The sequence below is a fragment of the Coturnix japonica genome, chromosome 5 (genome assembly GCF_054131305.1).
Source record: "Coturnix japonica strain WE chromosome 5, WE-NBRP24, whole genome shotgun sequence".
Classification (NCBI taxonomy): Eukaryota; Metazoa; Chordata; class Aves; order Galliformes; family Phasianidae; genus Coturnix; species Coturnix japonica.
The window spans coordinates 37,556,201-37,573,093 of NC_140667.1; the positions used below are offsets into that span (position 1 = coordinate 37,556,201).

Below are 16,893 nucleotides of genomic sequence, written 5' to 3' on the forward strand. Positions count from 1 at the left end.
AATACCAGTCAGAAAAATGCAACAGCAGTGATACCATGATAAAGTGGCATTTAGGCACTAAGCAAAGTTATAAGTACCTCCTTCTCTTCCCAGTATCAGACATCAACAGAAAAAAGCAGGTTGCCTTACATTCCCCCTTAAAACCTGGTCCTGTGCTACTTTAGATTAAACAAGGACAAGAACTGGTGAATGTAATAAATAAAGAAGGTATAGTAAAGCTATAGTAATATGAGTTTTTTCTTACTGAGAGCACTTTCAGATTTTAAATAAGTGCCAAAGCTCTGCTTTTGTAAGCTTTGCATGGACAATTTAATTCTTTGAAATTAAATTTGAGTTACTCTTTTATCATAGAATCTAGAATTAAGACTTGCAGGTTTTTTCCCCTCACAAAACATTGTTTACATGCCTGAAGACTTTGGAATAGTATGGGGCATTACTGCCCCATAGAAAACTGTAACAGAGACCACTATTGAGTTCTCAGTAACAGAACCAGGAATACAAACCCACAGCTGTGACATCAAAGTATGTCATCCTAAACAGAGGGATAAAAATCGTTTCCTACTCTTGAACGATGCTCCACAAACAGAAACACATCTAAATTATCGTTCTAGAGGCTTAGAGTGCCAGCATCTGTGACAAAATACCTGAAAGCAATGTGCTGATAGACATAGCAGGACTTGCAGTGCATATATGTACCCAGCTCAACCTCCTACTTGCTTAGGCAAGCTGTTTGTTGAAATTTCAATACAGAAGGGTTGTATTGATCACATCATGCATTTATGATTTATGAACTTTTGTAAGGAACTGTCTGTCCTAGTGAGACCAAGCATCAGTGAGCAGAGTAGCGCATTCTAAGCCAGACCTCTGGCAAGAAGCCTTCTCACTGCACAAATGCACAATGTAGAATGAAATGTAAGACAAGAAAGCAAGCCAAGGCCAGTGGATCTGCAGACAAAATAGTTTGTTGCCCCATGGAGGCCAGACAAAGCATCATTTGCCTTTTAGATGTTAGCAGCAAAAGAAGAACGTGTTCATTTGTATCCAATAGCCTCTGCTGATGAGGAAACCAAAAGTAACAGCCATCCCTGAGGCTAATGAATTATTAGGAATTAATAAAAACAGACGCTTTATTTTTTTTAGCGTTTCCAATTATTCAACTAGTGTTTAACTTTCTCCCTAATAGTTACTCAGTCTCTGAGCAGCTAACTAAAATAGCATTTTGTTCCAAGTTGAAAGTCCTTGTACAGGGTTGACCGGCAGCACTCCCTAAAGTTATCAATCAGCAGGGGTTTGAATTCTCAAATATTTGGGACACACATTTTCTACCAAACAGAAGAGACATATGTGGGGCAAGACTGTAAGAATTAAAGGATAGTTTGCCTCACCAGGTACTAGGTAGCACTTCAGAAAATAGAAAGATGAGCAAAAAGGCAGCTTACAACAGAGTATATTCTCACTTCTGGCAGTAGCTGTGTGTTAGGCCTTGCTCATTCTGAGCTTTCATTCATATCAGCTCTGTATTCTATAAGAGACTCTTGGTGGAACATTTTCAGAGAGGAAAAATTGTGTAAGAGGACATTTAAATCTATGGTACAGCTTGCTTCATATCCCATATTTTTTCTTCTACATAACATCTCTAGATTATGATACAAAATTTATTGTTTCATACCAAATTGGGACACATGCTCAACAGAAGGAACTGATCTGAACTGCAGCACTCTCGCTGCTTGTACTTTGCTTTGTTAATCACTCCTACTAGACTTTCAACATCTCCAGTTCCAACTAGCTTCAGACAGCATGTCACTACAGACACCTGCAGATACAGCTTTCCACATGCAGACTTTTAAAAACAACAGTTTGTAGAAGGCACTTATCCTACCACATCTACCAGCTACACAGCTCCTAGAGATTTGTTCAGCCTGTTTTTAAATGTATGTCAAGCAGTAGCAATGATATTGCTTGTCTCACTTTTCCATCTTTGGTCCAAGATTTTTCTTCACCTCCAATTTCTCCCTCAAGACTTAGCAAGGGGGTAAATGCTATTGGGAACCTAAAGCATTTAGCTTGTTTGCAAATTTGCAGCATACTTGACCATCTTTCCAGCCAGATCTGAAGCTTTTCACTTGGACAGAGATTCTCAGTGTAGAAAAGAAAGTTCTGTGCCTACACAAAGAGAAGCCATTCACAGTAATTCAGGAAACCAGTAATACAAGCCACTCTTTTGGTCAGAAAGAGGCCTAAGGAACAGACATTTTCCCTGCTTAATTAACAGTACTACTGTCAAAGTAACATATAATGCATCCAGTCAGGAGTGCTCTGATTAGATTCAGCAATCCTGGTCTTGTGCACTACTAAAATAGTGAGGGATAACACTGCAGAGCAATACTTTTCTCCTGATGAAATATCCAGGAATGCTCCTCTAATTTGGCCACCCATTTATTTACTTACACATGTCACCCTCAAAACTGCAGGTTCTACTCATTTTTGAGAAGCAACATGAGGTTTTCTGGACCATGCACTGCGATCCAAAGACACGTGGATCATTAACACAAGTGAGCACCCAGCCACACCATTAATCACTGGCTGGCTCAACACCTGCATTCTGCAGACAGCCCTCACCAAAGAAAGTTTGCAGCTGGTCCAGCTCTGGCTGAGCTTCCTCATACCTACCAACTATCTCCACTCTCCATTTGTCAATTGTAAGTGATAATTTCTATTCAATCTGATACATATTATAAGAATATAAACAAATGCCTCTGGCTGTATCACAGCTGCAATCACTTCACTTTATAGCCATCATTTATTACAGGCAGACAGGTGGCCGTTCGGTGGAATGCCGAAGAGGCTATCATCTGGACAATCACCAGGAAACACATTCACATTTACATTTTCTGCAAGCAGACAGGGAAAAGAAGCACGTGGTTTCTGGAAAAACTTCACTACGCTCCAAAATTTCTTCCTTTCCCAACCATGCAAATAACAGGAATACATCTGAATACAGCCAGCCTACCTCATCAGTGAACACCAGATTGCAAATTTAAATTAATTCAGAGTTTTTGAAAACAGAAGGACTGTAGTGAATCTTCCTTCTTAGTTGCTTCTTTTCATGTCTCACAACTTTGACACGGGACACTTGCTTTTTCTAAATACTGACCGTTTGACTTCACTAGCAGGTGTTTCTAAACACATAAGTTCTGGGCTTTAAATTTAATGGTTAGCCCAGTGTACAAGGCTGTCTTACAGGCAGCATGGCCATATTAATGACAAAAGGACACACCAAATCCATCCAGGAGGATTCAGTTTAGAAAGATACAGTGATCTGGGATTGAAGAGTTGCTTACAAGAAATAAAGGCCCAGTTGATGCTACTTTCACTATGGTAGCTTGCTAAGGCTGCCACACTTTGAAGAACTGGAGCCCAAAGGCTAATCTGCAGGTTTTGGCTCCATCAGTCAGTTGATCAGTAAGTGAGATGATACTACCCAGACAGTATTAAATGAAAGACAGGATATCTTTTGCAGAGATTCTAGCTCTGAAGGTTCTGTAGGAGAAGAGTTTCATGTGGAGGCAAAAGGTACACTAAGACTGCACTGCCTGTTGTATAAAGTAGCATAGCAGGGACACATGGATGGGGATGCTCCCAACCTATCCTCCTCTGGTTAAAAATGCAGGGGAAGCTTTGGACAATAGAAGCATATGCAACAAGGCTGCTACACTGACTTTTTAATCACGTACAGATCCACACTTTCTTAGTCTCAGTGTGAATTTGTATTTTGCTGGAAGTAAACAGGGCTGAGGCCAGTGACAACAGGGAATACCCAACAGTAATTAACCTAACCTAACAATTGAAAGCAACCTTATTGTAATTAACCCAAACTTGACACTGAATAGAAATGAGTGCTGGCAATTGATAAACAGTGAGTAGAATTACCAGGCTGCAATCTCTACTGATATCTCTGCCCCTCTCTAGGTAGCAAGCGTTAGAAACCACCCATTACAACTAAGAACACCAGTTTGCTGCTTGATTTCCTTTCCAAAGGTTTTACGACTGACATTTTCCAGATTTAGTGTTTTGTTACTCTGGTATTTCAGAACACAGTAAGAATTCATGTCTCATGACAAATTTTTTTTTTACATACTGAAAACTGGAAGTTCTTCCCATTCTTCCCCCAGATCAGTCACTTTTTACATAATTAAAATACTGTGGGACATACCTGCTTCCTATGGAAAATTAATATTTTTCATCTGAAAAGAGCTGCCATGGTGCTTTGTAGGAGTGGCCTGTGTCCTCATCAAGGCTTCTCTGCTGGGCCTGGCAAGATTCATCACAGATGCTTAAATTCACCAAAAGTCTCCAGCCTATTAAGAAAAACAGGGAGAGGAGAATTTAAAATCTCCAAGAATCTAACAATTCAAATCTACACAGCAATTATTTTGGATTTCATTTTGCATGGAAAATTGAACCTACTCCTCATACTTACTCCAACTATTTTTCCTCAGTTGAAACAGCCTGTTTCTCAAATATCTTAGCTAGCCTGGTTTTGAAACACTTCTATTTCTGCAGACACCTGTGATAGACCAGGTGAAACTGAATGCAGTACTCTAAGGCTATCATTTTTATGTAGTCTACAGTTTATCTATATTTCATTCTGTTCTTAAAGACTGGCAGTAATGCTGTGCAGTTAGGTAAAAACTCTCATTGAAACACCAAAAAGAAAAGTTAGTCCTTCTGCATTTCTGGTTGAAAAAATGAGACCTAAACCTTTTAAAGCACAATCTAAAAAGACAGAGAAGCAGAACTCCAAGATGGGTGGTTGTTGTTTTCTTTTGTATTTTTTCTTAGTTGGAAGAAAAATGTTCACAGTGATAAAAAAAAATTGGAGGCACAACATCCAGATCTGTAAAACTTACTGGCTTTAAATCCACAAAGCAAAACTGGGAAAAGCTTCAGCTCTTCCCATAACAAGTTATTTCCTCTTACTGTAGTCCTAGCACTGAAGGTCAAAAGCAGTTAACATCAGATTACAGGTTCATCTGCAAGTGCACAACTACTCACTTACTTCCAACCATCTTTTCCCATTAAGGAACTGATGAACATATACACAAAGACCTTCACCTAACTTCCATATATCTAAATACAAAATGTTTCCCTTTAAACAGGCTGCCAGGATTGTACAGAAGTTAATTAAAATAATCTCTCATTTTTTACTGTTTAAAACTTAAGACTTGGTTAAGGAGGAGTAAGACAAGACTTTTTATTACTCTTAGATGGTGCTAAGAGGGCCTATAAATACATCTCTTCTTCCTGTGATCCCATTCATCTTGCTGCCTTCCCTACTCCTCTTTGCCAACAATCAGATCCCAGTAAACAACCTCAAGTGAAATTTGCAACTGTCAGATAAACATTAAAAATGCTTCTCTTGTCCTTTCCCATTGATAGTCCCATTAATATTGTAATAGAAGAAAAAGTTATGAAAATGAATGCATGCTGGTTTTGGAAGTGAATGATGCAGACAGCAGCTGTGAAATATATTCACTTGAATATGCATAGACAAAGAGATACAGTGCACCCAGAAGTGTGTATTTACTTACACAGTGTTTTAACATACAAGACTCATTCCTAACCTTACACTACTGTACATGGTGAAGTAACTCCACTGACTTTTGTCTGGCATAAATTCAACAGAAAATATCAGAATTAAACCAGAGTGGCTTTTTTCTTTCTTTCTTTCCAGAAGGAGAGATAAATATTCTACACAATTTTCTCTTATTCCTCCCACCTTCTTAATAGTCAGAGGCTAAAATTACCATATGATTTTGCCTACTTAATACTTGCAGGCAATATATAAATCTCTAGTTGTTTGTCTACTATTAATTTAAAAAACCTGTACCACAAACTTATGTGGAGAAATATGGGGGGGGGAAGCCATAAACAGTAAAATCAGATGAAGAACATGAAATGGATCTTTCAAACTCATGGTTCTCTACTGCTCAGGTCAACAGTGATTTTCCAGAGAAACCACTGCCTAGCTGACTTATGCTCACATTATGCAAAGGTAAAGCAAACAGAGTTGTTTATTTTATAGAGCGATATGACATCTTAGAAGCAGATCATGAACATTCTAATGTTACCAACAATCACAGAGTACAGCATATTTTTTCCTGCTAAAAAACATCATTGCAAAAGCAAAATTGATTTCTGATGTTCTCAAAGACATAAGGGGGTCAGTCAGACTCACCAGATTTCAACTGCTCTAGCACCTCTTAAACTGAAATTTGTTTCATTCATTCTGATAAACTGATCACGGAAAAACTCCACTGTAGGCTTCCCTGCTATTTTAATCACAGATTACCAGAAAGTAGCCATCTTCCAAAATTCATATTAAAATTTCATCTGAGTGGCAGTCAAGTTAGGTAAAACACTAGTTGGATGAAATGAAAAACTCACATATAAACATAGCAACCTTTAGCTTAAGGCAGTTGAAAGCAAGGAATTGTACTGAAGTCAAGAAAACTGGATAGTTAAAAGAGACATATAAGACAAGCACGGTTTCATCAAGGGCAGGTCATTCCTGACCAACAAAGTGACCTCCTACAATGGTGTAATTGTATCAAAGGTAAGAGACACTGTTAACATCTGTTTGGACTTCACTGAGGCTTTTGACATTGTCCTGCCCAACATTCACATCTCCAGATTAGAAAGATACAGAACTTTTTTTTTTTTTTGGGGGGGGGGGCTACTTGATAGATGAGGAACAGGTTGTGAGATTGCAACCAGAGAATGGTGGTGATCAACAGCTCCATGTCCAGATGTAGATCAGTGACAAGTGGTATCCCTCAGGGGTCAGTACTGGAACAAACATTCTTTAGTATCTTTACCAGTGACATTGTCAGTGGGATCAAGTGCACCCTCAGCAAGTTTGCAGACAACACCAAACCATATAGCAAGATCAACACACACGAGGGATGGGATGCTGTCCAGAGAGACCTAAACAGGCTTGAGCAGTGGGCCCAGGTGAAATTTACGAAGTTTAACAAATCCAAGTGCAAAGTCTTGTACCTGGGTCACAACAATCCTCACTTTCAACACAAACTAGGGGACAAAAGTATGGAGCACAGCCCTACTGAAAAAGACATGGGGGTACTGGTAGATAGGAAGCTGAACATAAGCCAGCAATGTGCTCTCACAGCACAGAAAGCCAACTGTATCCTGGGCTGTATCAAAAGAAGTGTGATCAGCAGGACAAGGGAGGTAATCTCCCTTCCCCTGCTACTCCTTCTCCTCTGTACTGGTGAGACCTCTCCCGGAGTACTGCATACTAGGAGTCATCAGTACAGGAGAGACACCAACCTGTTGGAGTGCATTCAGAGGAGGGCCACAAAAATAATGCAAAGGACAGAACACCTCCCCTCTGAGGACAGGCTGACAGAACTGGGGCTGCTCAGTCTGGAGAAGAGAGGGAGAAACCTGAGAGCGGCCTTTCAGGATCTGAAGTGGGGCGATAAGAAATAAGGGGACAGTCTTCATCAGGGTCTGTTGTGACAGAACAAGGGAAAACAGTTTAAAATTAAAATGGGGGGAAGATCTAGACTGGATATAAAAACCTGTAATTTATAGCCAAATGATCTTAAGGCTGATAATACACTATAGTTTTAGCTAGACCATGATCTTACAAACTTACCGGCTACCTTTCACATGTCAGCTGTGGGTAATGAATTTCATCAGCAACATTTACTGCAACAGTATATACAAATACAAGTTGCTTCACAATTATGTTATTTTTCAACAATTTACTCACAAAAAAACTTTGTTTGAATTTCTTTTTGATTTAGATTCAAAATAGTTTATATAAACTCTCCTACATTTGTTAAAATCAGGTTTGAACACCTGTTTTTCTTTCTGTATGGTTATCTCACTTTATTTTATATACAGGGATGTTACCATTATCACTAAACTCTTCTTTTCTAGAAAGAAGAAAAACTAAGTGCTGACTCTGAGGTCTTGCACACCTACCCAGCAACTCACTATCAACCAGCTTCAGCTACAAAATATTCTTCTACTCAAATATTCATTCACACAGGACAGTTGTAACGCCAAGGAGCAGAGGATAAAAGAGCTTTCCATTGACTTGCCCTTTTGCTGTCATTTGCATGAGGGCAATGGAGTTATAAAGAGTTCCCTTTCTCAGATGGCATTTATGCTTATATAGTACTGGTACAAGTAAGTAAAAAGAGCCAAATAAGGAGCAGTTGCTAATTGGCATGCCCAGGAGTGATTATCATGAGACCCTGTCATGGAGGAACCTCAATGAGCAAAGGATTCACCATGCTTTGTTGAGATGGAAATGCAGCCCACAGCACCAACACAAGGTTCAACCTGAATCTAACACAGTTTGCAGTTCGGTTTATTTGAGCCTCAGGGAAACAAGTATGATAGAGCAGACACAGAGCATAGGGCAGAGCTGGAATCCTTCTTTCACTTATCAAAGCATCATCAGAAAGCAAACATCAAGGAAAATAAGCACTATGATGATCCATGTATTAACTTCCTGCCCTCCAAGGTCAGCATTTCTTAAACCATCCAGGACATTAGTTTCTCTGCACAGTCTCCAGCCATTTAGAAATGGATGGCAAAGGAAGCTAAAGCTCTAATGGGATGAAGTGTCAAAGAGAGCTTTTTATTTAAAGAAGTAGAGAAAAGAAAAGAAAATGGATATTTTACCTTTTATCTCAGAGTTAGTTAATATTCACACTTAACTGCTGAACTGGCTAAATTCTTTTCTTTTCTTAAGGACCTTTATAAATTTCATCATTAATAAAATCAGACATTCAATTAGCAGGGAATTTCTGATTGCTAACTGAGATTTCCCCCCCAACAGTTTCTCTTTCTTTTCCTCCTCTTACCCTCCTTTTATTTTCTGTTCCTACCCCTGTGTCCCCCCTCCCCTGAAAAACCGGGGAAAGTAAAAACTGACTCCATTAACCTCTGTCATTACCTAAATCCATCTCTTAATTAATACAAGTTAATATGATTAATCAAAATAATGAGACAAACCTATTAAATTTGGGTGTTTAAATTACAAATGGAAGTGGTACAGGCAAAGGGGTTGATAACGAATAGCTGCAGTCAGAGATGGGGTTAGCTCTTGAAGTGATATGTGACAGTCAACAGTGAGAATCGAGAATGAGAGAAGATAATCAAGATCCATGTGAGAGAGAAAAAAAAAAAATCCATGTGTACAAGGAATGATGTTGCTCAAATGCTTGGTAGTACTTCTGAGGATCAGGTGTGTTAAGACCATATTTTAAGCCCTATCGTGGTGGGACATAACATAGCTAACAATGAGATCATCAGATCTTTCAGCTTGCAGTTAGCTTCCAGAAGGTTGGACAATACAGATTTTACCTACCTAAAGGCCCCCACTAGCAAACTGCTGGGAGCTCAGCCATTTGCTAGTGCTGTCAACACTACCCCATGGAGACAGGACTGAGAGGATTATAGTTTCTACACTGGAAGCACACAGCCTGAGCAAAATTCTGCAGTTGCAATGCTCCATCTCTGATACTGACTCTGTGATCTCAGGCCAACTCCGTGTACTTCTATCTTGCTTCGTTGATTTAGATACACCACTCCTAAAGTTTCATCTTTTCTCTAAGCTGGAAACCTGAGATCTGATAAGCTCTGGCTTAAATACTTGGAAGTTGAGGAAGGGCTGAAAGAGAACAGGATAATGAAGTTGTCTGCAGGGAACAGAGTCCTGATAATAAGAGGCAATCCATGTTCAGATGAATGATCAGGAAGTACCAGAGAGTTTAGTACAACTGGCATCACCAGACAGAAAGCATCTTCCAGTTATAGTAGTGAACAAATAAGCAACGTTTTGAAACACCCACCTGCAGAGAATTGATCTGATTGCTCATGTCTCAGCAGATAATTACCACTTTCTCAACACCCTTGAAAGGCAGCACAAATACAGCAAAAAAGCACTACTCCATTTTAATAGCCAATGCCTAGCTTAATGGACACATAGTCAAAAAGTATACACACACTAACTCATAACAGAAAAAAAAACGCTATTCATTGCCATAATTTGCTTTGCCAAAAGAATTGTCCTAGGGCCATTCTTGGTTGAGCACTATTTCTCACATTTTTAAGTACATATCAATTAAACTCAAGGAGGTTACAGTATAGCCGTCTAATGAGGACAGTCTTCTGGTCAGAAGGATTTAAGTACCATAGTTGGCATCTGATAGCCAGACCACAGGTCAAAGTTGTTGCCTCATTCTCGGGTGATGGACACAGCATGAGAATAGAAGTTTTTAAAATCAAGCATGACATAGATTCTAATGCCTCTGAGAATAAAATGCATTAGTGTGTTATTGCTCCTTTTAGAAAGAGAAGCTGCATACAGATGCCAGTCTAAGCATCTTGTCTACATTCTGGAATTCCAGCTATATTGCTTCTGTTTCCTCAACCAGAAAGAGAGGAGTGCACAGTGGAAACATTCATGATGAACCATTATGTGAATGGTGAAAAAGCCACAGAAAGGTCTACATCACCTGTAGAAATTCTGGCTTTGCAAGACCCACCAGGAGCACAAAGCAGGTACTCAGGAACCTCAGCAAAATCCTGCAATACCCCCAGGTGTGCTTCTCAGCACCGCACATCAATCAACAATCTCCCTCCACACTGAAAGGAAATAGCCAAAAGAAGGGTGTGTGGCCTTTTGTAAGAACACACTAGCATTCAAGAGAGAATAATGCAAACCTTCCAATTCCCTCCACAACCATAAGTAAGCTACATGCATTTGCCACACACTGAAGCTAAGTATGGAAGACACCTGTAAGAATTCAGAACAGAAGCACAACTTAAGCAGCTGTCACAAGCCTTGGCAACTAGCTAATTATCTCCCTAACATCTCCTCCTTTGCCTTCTTGTCAGCACCTTATCCATATAATCACTCATGGATTTTTTCCCCTCCCTCCTTGGCATAACCAACTTTGTTGGGGAATACTCCCTTTGTTGAAATGGAAATGTTTTGCAGCACCACACCATACTGGCAAAACTTTTGCTAGGTAAGGCTTCCTAATTTGCAGCAGGCAATACAGAAGCCTGCATGTAGAAGGAGACCTACATGGATGTTAGAGATTTAGGTTAAAGTTTCCAGTCTATTTTTCTAGACCAAAGACTTAAACTTGGCTCTCCCCCAGCAATGCTAAATGTCTTGATTGGTGTAATTTCTTCTGGGAACAGTCTCTCCTGTTGGAACTCTCTCACTCTGTGAATTAATAAGTGCACTTCTGGCAAAGATTCAGTCCTATATCTGCTACAGCTCTAGTCTGTGGAAGATCCCAGATAAATTCCATCCCTGTAAATATTTGCAGTATCCCATAGAAGAATTCTGGCTACCCAATGAGCCAGAGATACTTCTTTCCCTCTGAAAAGGCTTCCCAGAGCCCTGGTTTAATCACATATGGAACAAAAAAAAAAAAAAGGTATGAATCACAAAATAATTCAGCAGATTTCAGAAAATGAACATATCCAAGGATAAGTATTCATTCAGAAAGACCATAGTAGACTTTGATTTTTGCCACAGACACATTATTATCATAACCAAATTTAAAGTTGCTCTAGTCAGGTACTGGTCTGAACTGAGCTTATAGAAGTCTCTATGAGGCCATTCTTCCTGTGTGCTCTAGGTTCATTAGCAAGCAGCAAGAAAGGGCTGCCATTTCTTCCAGCCAAATTAAGATGAAAGAGGAGAGCCAATGGAAGTAGAATGATTTGGTAAAGGCTTAAAGCATTAATGCTATTAAATCAGTGGTGGGGCCATTACAGTAGAATGAAGGCAGGGGTAAAGGGCACAAAGTGGTTGCAAGGATCACTGACCCCAGTGATAACCACTGTGGGAATATAGGGTTACTGCCAGGAAAGTAGCACTAGTAAATACAATAGGATCAACTATGGCCTTAGCTCTGTGAATTCAAATTCACTGGGAAAACAGAACAGAGTAAGGGACATAAATACATGTCTGTAATATGAAGGACAGGGTAGTGCTGCGGTTCTTTGATGAGGGCCACACACAAGCTTATGAATCTGGTTGTTCAAACAGTTGCTTTGGTTGCAAAAGGATTTTTCTTAGTCACCTGAAATCTTCTAATAAGATACCTTACTGTAAAGACCTCCACTAGGAAGGTAACTCAGTCACAGAAGTTTAGCTTAGTAAAGCAGGATCTGCCTTTCATGAACCCATACTGGCTGGGTCTGATCCCCACATTGTCCTGCATGTGCCATGTGCTCTCACTCAAGATGATCTGCTCCATAACCTTTCCTGGCACAGAGTTCAGGCAGACATGACTGTGTTTCCCCCGGATCCTCCTTACAACCCTATAGACGGGAACTGCATTCTTCAGAACTCTTGGCATAAGCTGCAGGGTCAGAAAAATGAGTTTTAAGATAGAGTTGGCAAGCTGACTAAAGAAGGCAAACCGGAAATAAAGCCTTAGCTGTTAACAGAAGGCTTCTTCTCACAGCTAGAAGTCACAAGTAATACGCAACACAAGGCATCACTTAGCCACCCAACTTGTTTTTTTTTAATATCAGCATAGAGGGATGCTGCTGGGCTGTGTACAAGCTTAATAAGACTCAAGGACAAAGTCAATAGGAATCTCTTCAGCATGTTATTCACTTCATAGAGATACATTCAAGGGCAAAGACACCTTGTTCCTACCACAGAATTACACTTTGAGCACAACAGTAATGAGTTAAAATGAATCTTTCATTAAGTCACTGGATGGACACAACATCCTTACTAGCCTTTCCAATAATTAATCATTCTTACTACTGAAGAAAAGATGCCTTATTTTTAATATAAACTGCACTTGGAAGTTTTAATATAAACTGCTCTACCACCTAGGCGTTAGTTCCTATTACTTTGAAAGATCCTCTGATCATGATGTTAAAAAAGCGTATGTGGTATTTCTTCTTCAAGAAGGTATGTCTACACTAAGAAAGTCACCTCTCAATGTTCTTGAAAAACTGAAAATACCAAGTTCTACTTGCTCATTCCAAGTTACCATTCCAAGCCATCTTGGTGTTTCTGCTCTGTTTCTCTTCAGTTTCGCTACCTCCTTTTATGCTGTATGCTACTAGAAGTATGTTGAAGTAGGTTAAGAGTCACTCCATTTCCTGTCCTTGCAGTCAACTCCAAGGAATGCAACAGCCTATTCTTAGTGCACTGCTACAAAATGGAAGACTGCAAGATGTAATATTTGCCCCCAACAGTATTACTTTGTATATGACTGCTAGAATTAGACATTCCTCATGATACTAATCACTTCACACGACATTTTTCTAATTATTTATCATCCTATCAGCCTTGTAACACTACAAAAATGTGAAACTCAGATGTGGCTTAGTTACTTCCCAATCATTGAAAAACCTGTTGAGTAATGCTGATCTTGATGTCAGTTCTTGCTGAATACCCTGGGTACTCTCATTCAGTGATACTTCCCACAACAATCCCTTTGAGCTCTCTTAGGTAACTAGTTCTTAATCCATTTAACAGGCACTGCAGTGGCATTGTGTAATACTAATTTTTTAGCCAGACTATCATTCTGTACTAAGTCAAATGCTTTATGAAAATACATTACATTTAGACAATAGCCTTTAACAATCCATCTGTTTAAGATTAAATTCTTAAGATCAAGTTCATTTGACAAGTCCTAGATTTCATAGAGTTGTATTGACTGATGTTAATTATATTCCTTTTCTTTAGCAGCTGACTTTCCTACTAAGTTTTCCATTGCTCTCATTCCTTTTTCCTTCTGGCACACAAAAGCAGGATGCAGCCATGGCATGGTTGGGAATGGAAGGGGAGAAGTGTAGGAGGGATGTGCAGGGATGTAGCCACTCTCAAAGGTACCACCAAACAGTACTAATAGGAAATAACTCTTATCCAACTTCCATTCTATATTCAAAGTGAATCTTCTCTACATGATCTCACATCTCTTGTAATAGTAAAAAATTCTCTGAATGAAAAAAAAAAAAAAAAAAAAAAAAGCTAGTGTCAGTAATTTGGATATTTAGTAAAGCCTTTGACTCACTCATTTTAAAGTATTACCTCATTTTGAAGGTTGTTTAACACTCCCTTGTGGTAACTAATGGTCTAAAAGGGCTTCTGAGTCCTCACATGATACAAAAGCATGCTGTCCTTCTCATATATACACTAAAAAGTATTTTGTACATGTCAGGTTCTGCAAAGGTTGAACTGCACAGAACTGTGAGATTTTTGCTTAGCATTGACAGGTTTGGAAACCTCTTTCCACCATGCGTTAAACAGGTGATCTACAAAACAGAGAACACTCTGCTCATATGAGATTTAATCAATTTACATTAAAAAAATAAAAAAGTAAAGGAAATATTCACAATACCAGAGAACTATTAAGGAATTTCAGCTTTGTAAAGTTATTCAGGTTTTATGTCTGCAAACAGGAGCTGATGACCCAGTATGACCTTGCAACATTATGCAGCCCAATTCTATGCAATGGGGTTCTCATCAGACAGTTCCGGACTTAACATAAGACAGTGGGACATTTAAAACTGCACCTAAGCACTTAGTAGCACTCTGAAAACATTACTACAGGACTACAGAATATTTGTGCTCTGCTCATGAGGCAGCCAAAGACTTTGCTGCCTCATGAGCAGCATATTCATCCCCTGAACACAAACCTGCACTCTCACTTCTCACCACATTCCTGGACCTCTTTATTGCAGGGGAGTTTCAAAACTACAAAAACTGGTGACATCAGATAGCACCTGTAGGAAGCCTGAAGTCACAGATTGTCCTTCCCAGTTCTACAGCATTCAGGATTTTCCTCAAGAGGTAGAGGAATTCAAGATCTCTGTTTAAAAAGTGATACTTTGCTGCAGTCAGATACTGAGAATTCTCATTTCATCTGTCACTGTATAAACTCCCAGTGAGATTAAAAAAAAAAAAAAAAAAAAAGAGGAAGAGGTAGGGCCACATTTACAGTGAGAATCACTCACAATCTTGCCTGAGTTAGCAACTCACTCCCCTGTAAGCACCTACACATACAAGCCCTCCATTTCACAAAACAACCACAAGTGCCATGCCTGTCTCACAAACACATCAGCCGTTTTTTATGTTCACCACTAGCACCCAGGAAAGCATTTTTTTCCTTGGTTCCTTCCTGATGCCATCAAGAACAGCAGAACAGCTCAGACCTGAGAAGCCAGAGAGCACACAGGGTCAAAGAGGCTCTATATGATGGTGACAGAAGGCAGTACAACCAAGTAGCATGTGGCATGGTGGCACGAGGAACTTGCACGGCAGACCCACTATTTTATTCTGCTTATCTCCTCCATACACCCTTGGAGGTATGCAAAGACAAGGGCAAGGCTGCAGCAAGCTCCCAGCAGCCTGGGCTCAGCGGCTGGGACATGAAGCTTCTGAGAGCAATGGCTGCAACCGAGCAGGCACGGAACCAGCCTCTGAGGAGGTGACGAGCCCCCAACCCCTGGTGTTCATTTCCACCACCTCCAAGCCCTCCCATCAAGCCAACCGCAGTTCCCTCCTCTCTCCTCGGAGGAGCTGCAGACCGACCAGAACGTGAAGCTTTGGTGCCCCTTAGTGGCCGCAGTCCCAAACAGCAGGACTCGGCTTACTTGGCAGCCGAGGCGAACTCTTCTGGCCCCACGCCTCGTAAATTAAAGCAGCCCGTTACTGCGGACGCTCTCCGAGTTGCTTCGGAGAAACTACGGCCTCACGTTTCTCTCCAAAAACAGAAATAGAGGTCAGAAAATTTGCTGTTTCAAAACACAGCTGAAAGTAAGCATAGCAATACAGACGACTCGTTATTTACGAGAAAATATTTCAACAGCTCTGCCTTTCCAATAAGGGTGAAGGAAGCTTTGGCCGGCTCAAAGAGTCCTCCTCCCCCAGCAGAGCAACGGAGGGGCAGGCAGGAGGCAGGGAGCGAGTTTCTGTGAATGGAGGACTTTTATTCATCACCACAACCACCGGGCTGACTTCAGACAGAGCTTCTTTAAAAGGATGCTGGGAAAAATAAGGGAAAACAGCATGGACTTACAAACTTTGCTGACTGAGAATAGCTGACTGGAAGCTACTCCAGGCATTAGTTGACACAATTCAAAGAGCACCTGGTCAAAAGGCACTGGCAATAGATACTCTCGAGGGCACCCAGCCCAGACACACTTAACACAGCTCCCTGCGTGTATTTGCAAAGATATGGACACAGTGATCACCAATTTAATATTTCCTAACCAATTTAAAATGTAACCTTGTATGACAAGATTAAGACAGATTAAAAATAACATTTCCTGCTTATCATTTTAGTCTTTGATCTGCAAACTCTTGTAATGAAAATAAAATGGGACAAATAAATTGGATTTCAGAGAATTTGTTAATCCAAAGGATGTGCTAACAAGTCTGATGGGTTACACTAATCTTCCTGGATTTACACAGTGCTCAACAGTGAGAAAATTCTTGATTTGTAATGGATTTTCCTTTGACTTAAACTCCTCCTTAGAAAAACTGGAGCATAACTAGTAAAGCAAATACCAAAATCTTCCTCTCCTCATTCCCGGCAATTGAGAAACCCTACTAAGCACCACCTTTCTTCCTGATCTCCAGCATGTACATGAGACAAGGAAATACTTCTTGGCCTCACATCTCTGCACCAAAACATGTAGGAGAAGCAGCCTCTCCTACCTGGCAGCCTGATCTGCTGCAACTAGAAAGGATTCCTTGAAATCTCTAAGGCAGTTTTCAAACAGCTGACATTTAAAAGGAAATAACATCAGTGCTAAACATGAAAAAATGCTCTCACACAACTTGAAACAATGAGATTA

The 16,893-nt window shown here is 40.1% G+C and overlaps 1 protein-coding gene across 10 annotated transcripts in view; it reads right to left on the reverse strand.

The window, feature by feature from the left end:
- The window catches only part of LOC107315106 (uncharacterized), a 149,059-nt gene that overhangs the window by 103,148 nt on the left and 29,018 nt on the right, over positions 1 to 16,893 (reverse strand). For 4 of the 10 annotated variants that reach the window (XR_014946723.1, XR_014946722.1, XR_014946724.1 and 1 more), the window contains exon 2: positions 4,214 to 4,358. The exons of 5 other annotated variants lie outside the window; for them this stretch is intronic. The gene's annotated coding sequence lies outside the window, so the exon portion shown is untranslated. Of the gene's footprint in view, positions 1 to 4,213; positions 4,359 to 6,238; positions 15,002 to 16,893 lie in introns of those variants that run through there. One more of the 10 variants, XR_014946725.1, reaches the window with a different exon arrangement.